Genomic DNA, 6,000 nt, shown 5'->3' on the forward strand with positions numbered 1-6,000 from the left:
AAGAAGACTTTTATAAAGTAATTTTCACAACATGTTTGGGACAGCAATTTACCTACATGTTTGTATGACAAACAATGCTAGAAACACTTGACTATCAAACAATATCTGCATGGTTTTGACATCAATGTCAAAAGTAAATGTTTCTACACTCAGCATGTTAGCAGATGTAGGTGTTAGGGGTCCACATGGTAGAATAGATGCTGATTTGTTTTCTCACAGTTGTATTGGCACTGCAGTGCTAACAGTCTTGTTAGTTCTTGTCTTTGGCATTCTCAGATGCATTCCTCTGAATTTCAGGAGTTAGAAGAACCATTAGATAGAAGGAAGGAACAAGAAGACCCACAGCATATGTTCAGTCTGCAGGAAAACAGTACTGCCTGTGCTAACCCTAATCCTTGTGTATAAAGATGGTCTGTAAAGCTAATTCTGACAGGAGGGGAAAAGAAAGAAAGAAAGGGCTGTAGGAATTTGCTCCAAATGACAGCAAATGCAGTTGGCAGAATGACTGAAACTCAGCTCCTGAAGAATCCCTCCAGGATATGTAGCTTTCCTGACAAAAAGTGAGTGGGCTTATTAGGTGGATTCAATGTCTTCAGAGTAATTTTCTCCCCACAGGCAGACTAACACCAGTAATTCTTCTCTCCTTTCCCAACCGCGCCCCCCCCCCCCCCCGGCCATTGGATACAGCCCAGGTCCATAGAACAATTTTTTAATTTATGGTCTTTTTTTGATGATGGATGACCTGACTAATAGTGCCATCACTGCCTTGTGAACCCAAGGATAAATTCACAGACTGTTAGCAAAAGCATTGCCTGATGCCTGTCATCTCTACTGAGCAGGCACTGCTCCCTCCTCCCCAAACTCTCAGGATGGCTTGAGTCTCGTTTTCCTTTAATGATTTATTTTTCACTGAAGTGCACCCTGTGGTTAATTTTCATTCTTACTTTGTGGCTTCTCACCAGCCTGCACTGTTATGCGGGTACATTCCACTTTCAGATCTCATAGCTTGACAAGCACAAGGTGCAGTAGTAAGCAGTGGCACTGATTTTAGAGGATCTCGCTACTTTCTCTCCCTTCTTTGGCTGGCATTAAGGAGCAAATAACGAAAGACTGGTATTTGTTCATTTGAAATAAATCGCAAAATAATTGTGAAGACAGGAAAGATGGCTTTCAGGTATCGCCCTTGCTCGCCTACCAGATGCCAACAGGGGGAGTTTCAGCTCTGCCTCAGATTTATGCTTGTGACGGTATCCTTGCCTTTAGTGACACTGATCATGAGGGAAAAAAGTTATTTATTTTCCCACATTTCAATAACATTTCTTAACGCCTCTTTCCTTTAAAGAAACACTTCTGTAGCTCTTCTATAGATTGAAAATGAAGGCACAGTTCATACCTCTTGTTGAAATCCTTTTAGAAAGAGACCAGTGATGGAATGGTTCTACACCCTGCTTTTCTAGAGTGAAAGAAAACTAATTTGCCTCTGAGATGAATCAAAACCGTGTTTTAGAAAGCCATCTCAATTTCTCCCTCCCCCCTGAAAATGTGATGACTGATACATAGTTGACTTCTCTTGCTCATTTTGTATAAACTAAGGTTTGAATGATAAGATCTTAGAAAACCAATCTGCCTCTGGCCTATCAGTTTTAATCAATTAATTCATAGCCATATAGAAAACAAATGTAGAGAAAGTATCTTCTTTTGATTTGTTTGTTTATTTGTTTAAGGAGGAAGCAAATAGGGAAGAACTTCACTTGTGAGGAGGCAGAATGACATTTTAGGGAGATGAAGCTCTGTCCTTAGAAAGGAGCCATAAGACATGGTTGTGTAGAAATGAATGGAGGAAGACTTTTTGGAGGGATGTTTTGTCTCTTTATAAATAGGATTAAATATGTCTGTGTAGTGCTGCAGTCAATTCTGCCAGGTCCTAGCAAATTGCAGTTTCTTTTCTTTCCACAAAATTTCTCATTTATTTCTTATGTGAAATTTTTTTTCTGAAATTGTCTTCAAAGAACAAGGACTGTATCTTTTCTCTAACATAAACTTGATATTTTCAGTTGCTACCGAAGAAGATACCTTCCATATATTGAGCCTCTAGGGTTCAGTCAAGTTGCATTTCAATTATTTTTTGCTGCCATTCAGATCAGACTTCAACTTCTGAATCTGCTTCATTTTGGGGTGTGAAAACATGAACAGATTAAACTAAAAGCTCTTCAGGAGAAAACTGAAGTGTCCTGAGTCATCCACTGAGAGTTGACACTAGCTCCTCTTTTCAAAGTCTGGTTACCTCTGGCTCTGAGCTTCAAAACTATAGCTACTTTCAACTATGACATCTCAGCTGACACAGTCCAGTGCTGTGATCTTGTCAACAAAGGCCAGAGTGGAAGAAATCTCCCTTAGGCAGTCTGTCCTCTTTGGGAGAACCCTGAAAAATTGACTTCTTCCTAGTTTGTGGAAGAAGCATTTCCAAGAGATTAAAACTCTTCAGCTTCCATTTGGCATCTGAATTTTGAATTCACAGGCTGTGTCATTCTCTCCATACCCACACACAGGAGGCCCATGCTCTGTGTAATATACAAAAACATGTAAGTAAAGATGTGTGTGTATATACATATGTATATAAACTGTGATTGCCTACTTCAGAAATCCAAATTAAAATTCAAGTTTATAGCAGTGATGCTCATCATTTAACTCAGTCCAGTCTCACAGACAGTTAAAAACCTTTTTAAGTAGTAGCTATCAGCAATTTAGTGAGTAGGTTGCTGGAGTGGAGAAGGTTAATGCTGTATCTGGGGAGGAAAGGAGTCAACTCACTGCTGTAGGAAGTAGGACATTTTTCTGGATTTGATGAAATTATGTTGGCGAGAAATCCACTGTGTCATGATATTGACACAATTGCGTTGCATATGCTGAAGCTACCTTCTGTAACAGGCTGAGCGTGTGCATATACCAAAGGGCAAGGATGGCCCAGTGCAGCTTGCTCAGATGCTGTGTCTATTCCCATGCCAGCAGCCCAGCCAGAAGGGGTGAACAGTTTCAGGGGTATTAGGAGGGTTTGTCAAGACCAGTCAGGGCTGGCAGGTTTTACTGGAACAGTTGCAATATTACGGTAATATATCACCCCGCGCCTGGCTCTTGAGGAAAAAATTGAGACTAACAGTAATTCCTAGGGATACTGAAGTAGGTCATCTCCATCACTGGCTGCGACCTAAATATCTCCCCTGAGAATGAAGCCTCATTTCACACCCTAGCCAGGAAACCCTTCAGTTTCCCCCATGCATGAACTTCTGGTTAAAGCCAGATTGGTTGTTCAGACCACTGGCAGAGAGTGAAGTAGAGGAAAAGCATGTGGGTGTAAGGAGGATCAAGAATTAAGAGAGGCTGTGTCACAAGATTAAGGCAGCTATGCAAGCTTGCACAGGTATTTCTACTTGTACTGTCCTCGCACCTTCTCTGAGGGAAGATTTTTATCCCAAACAAAAGGACTGTTTGTACACTGCAGGATACATTGCAGAGCACCCCACAGCCATGGCTTCTGGCCACACGTCTGCTGGTGTGGACATGCTGGTTTGCACCACGGCAGTGTGTGCCCTGCTTTCCTTGAGAAGGAAACTCTGGTGCACATGGGCAGGGAAGGAGCTGAGATGCAGCAAGTACACTGGCCGGGATGGCTGTGTGACCAGGCCCACAAGGTGCATTGGGGAGTTCTCCGTCCCATAGGCAGCACACAACCAGAGGTTATGCTGGCGCATGAGGCCTGCAAGTTCATCGGTGCCCAGTGACCACGGCTTTGAGGCAGCACTCTTACGGCTGCACAAATGGGGATCCGAAGTCTATAATCTGTAGCTGTGTGATCTGGACTGTGTTCAGGAAGCGTACAAAATGTTATGGCTGCAGTTGCACACGGGATATATTCTCTGTGTACTCAACTAAGGAGACAAACCTGGTGCTGTTGCACTAGTACGTACCAAATAAACCACTGAGGATCATAGCAGTGTTTTAAACAAGATAACCAAGTCAATGGGTAAGCTTGTGGGTGTACCATGTACATGACTAGCTTTGTGTACAAAAAAATCAGAAGCCTCACAAAACAGTAAGCAGGAAATCTTAAGTTAACATATAGTATGGAGGTGGACATTCGAGGTAAGTACAAGAAAAACTTTTTACTGGTAAATAAAAATGGAAAACGGCTTATTTTTCTATCTATGTCTTCCAGATAGGATTACATGGACATTAAATAAAACAGTTTGCTTTTCTGGAGTAAGACCAAGATGCTGTCAAGGATCATATATCTTCTAATCATATGTGGTATAAGATCTCATTGTCTCTAGAGAGAAAAGGGATGTCTATGGAGGAATGTGGAAATATCTGTAGAAGAATGGTTGGTTCCATGAGCCGTGTGTTTAAAAAACAAAATCCCATGAAACATTTTTCTGCTGGCAGAAAAATGGGAGGCAATGCTTTAGAACAAAACAAAACAACAAATAAAGAAGCAAGTAAGAGTTGTGCCTACCATGTGCTTAAGAACAATAGCTCTGAGTCAAAACCTGATGGACTCAGTTGGGAATACTGTGCTTTAGCTAGGCCAACTGAGCTGAACAGGAATGCTCTTTTTGTCTTTCAATGAGCCTTTGAAAGTTGGCAGAGACCTCATCAGCTGTTCAAGCCCTGCTGAACAGCCCTCAGAGTTCAGCTCTTATATCTGGTTAGGGACCCAGCAGAAAAATTAAGGGTCAAGCAGGTTGTAGGCTTAGCTGGTGGTTGTGTTTGAGAGGTGTGTGGAATAAGATGCTTTATTTTTCACATGGAAGAAAAGTGTTGGTTGCCTCAGAAAGAATTATCCTCATGCACTCTTCTGAAGCAGGGGCTTGCTGTGTAAATAGCAACACGAGCAGTAGCTTGGGGAATTATTTCATGCAGGTGATGTTACACAGACTGGCTTAGCCCTTTGTCTAGGGGTGTATGTCCAAAGTGATTTAGGTCTAAGTTGAAGCTATCACAGTTTATTCCTGCACCTTGCTCCCTCTCTCCTTGCCAGCACTGATATTTGTCTGATCTTGTCACGAACCAGTTCAGGGAAGAAAACTGATTGGAGACTACTGCTTTTTCCTGCAAAGTTTCTTTTTACCTGGTTCAAATCCCTGAACCAGCTCAAAGCAGGGTCATAACAAGGCCTGGTACTGGCATGCAAGTGCTAGCTGGAGTTTGTGACTGTAATGAGAAAAAAATGGCAGCACTTGGATCAGTTGAGCTCTTGGGGAACCTCCAACCTACAGGAGTTTGCCTTTCCTCCTGCTCCACTGCATCTGTTTATAGACCTCCAGTTCCCTTATGTATTTTATAATCCAAGTTTATCTGAGTATGGACTCTTTAACTGAGACTATTTTGTAGTGCATCTGCATACTGCTGGACTGGCTTCCTCCTTCACAGTCAGACTGTGCTCAGAAAGACTGGACTTTGCACTCAGCAGCATAATGTGTCCACCTGGGTTTGTGAAATGCTGTGGGTCCCAGTTTGGAAGGCTTAAATCCCGTCACCTCAGTGGCTCCTACTCAGGTTAACCTGAAGGCGATGAAGGCATACAAAGACGTATTAATACAAAGACAGCCTGCAGTGCAGCTGGGGTGGTGCTAACTTATTTTGTGCATATCTTGGGAAGACAAATGTGCTGGAGTCAATGTCTTGGCTTCATGATACACTGCCTGGTCCTGAGGAGAGAAGGTCTCACTATCCCCAACCCCATGGTCTTTCTTCTGTGCCCTCCCCTCAACTCTTTTGTAGCTTAATGTGTGCTACACATTCAGTGTTGGTGTAGGCAAGGTTGACAAAGGCATGGATTACGATAAGGCATGATAAATCTTAATAACATCACTCATCCTCTGGGCCTAAGTAGGCTATACAGTCTTTCCATTTTATGTTAGGAAGATGGCTATGTGAAGGAAGCAATAGAGTTCAGTGTAGTAATGATTTGGTCCTGTCTTCTGCTTTAGGGGTTCCAGAAGT

Source organism: Columba livia, chromosome 1 (genome assembly GCF_036013475.1).
Source record: "Columba livia isolate bColLiv1 breed racing homer chromosome 1, bColLiv1.pat.W.v2, whole genome shotgun sequence".
NCBI classification, from domain to species: Eukaryota; Metazoa; Chordata; class Aves; order Columbiformes; family Columbidae; genus Columba; species Columba livia.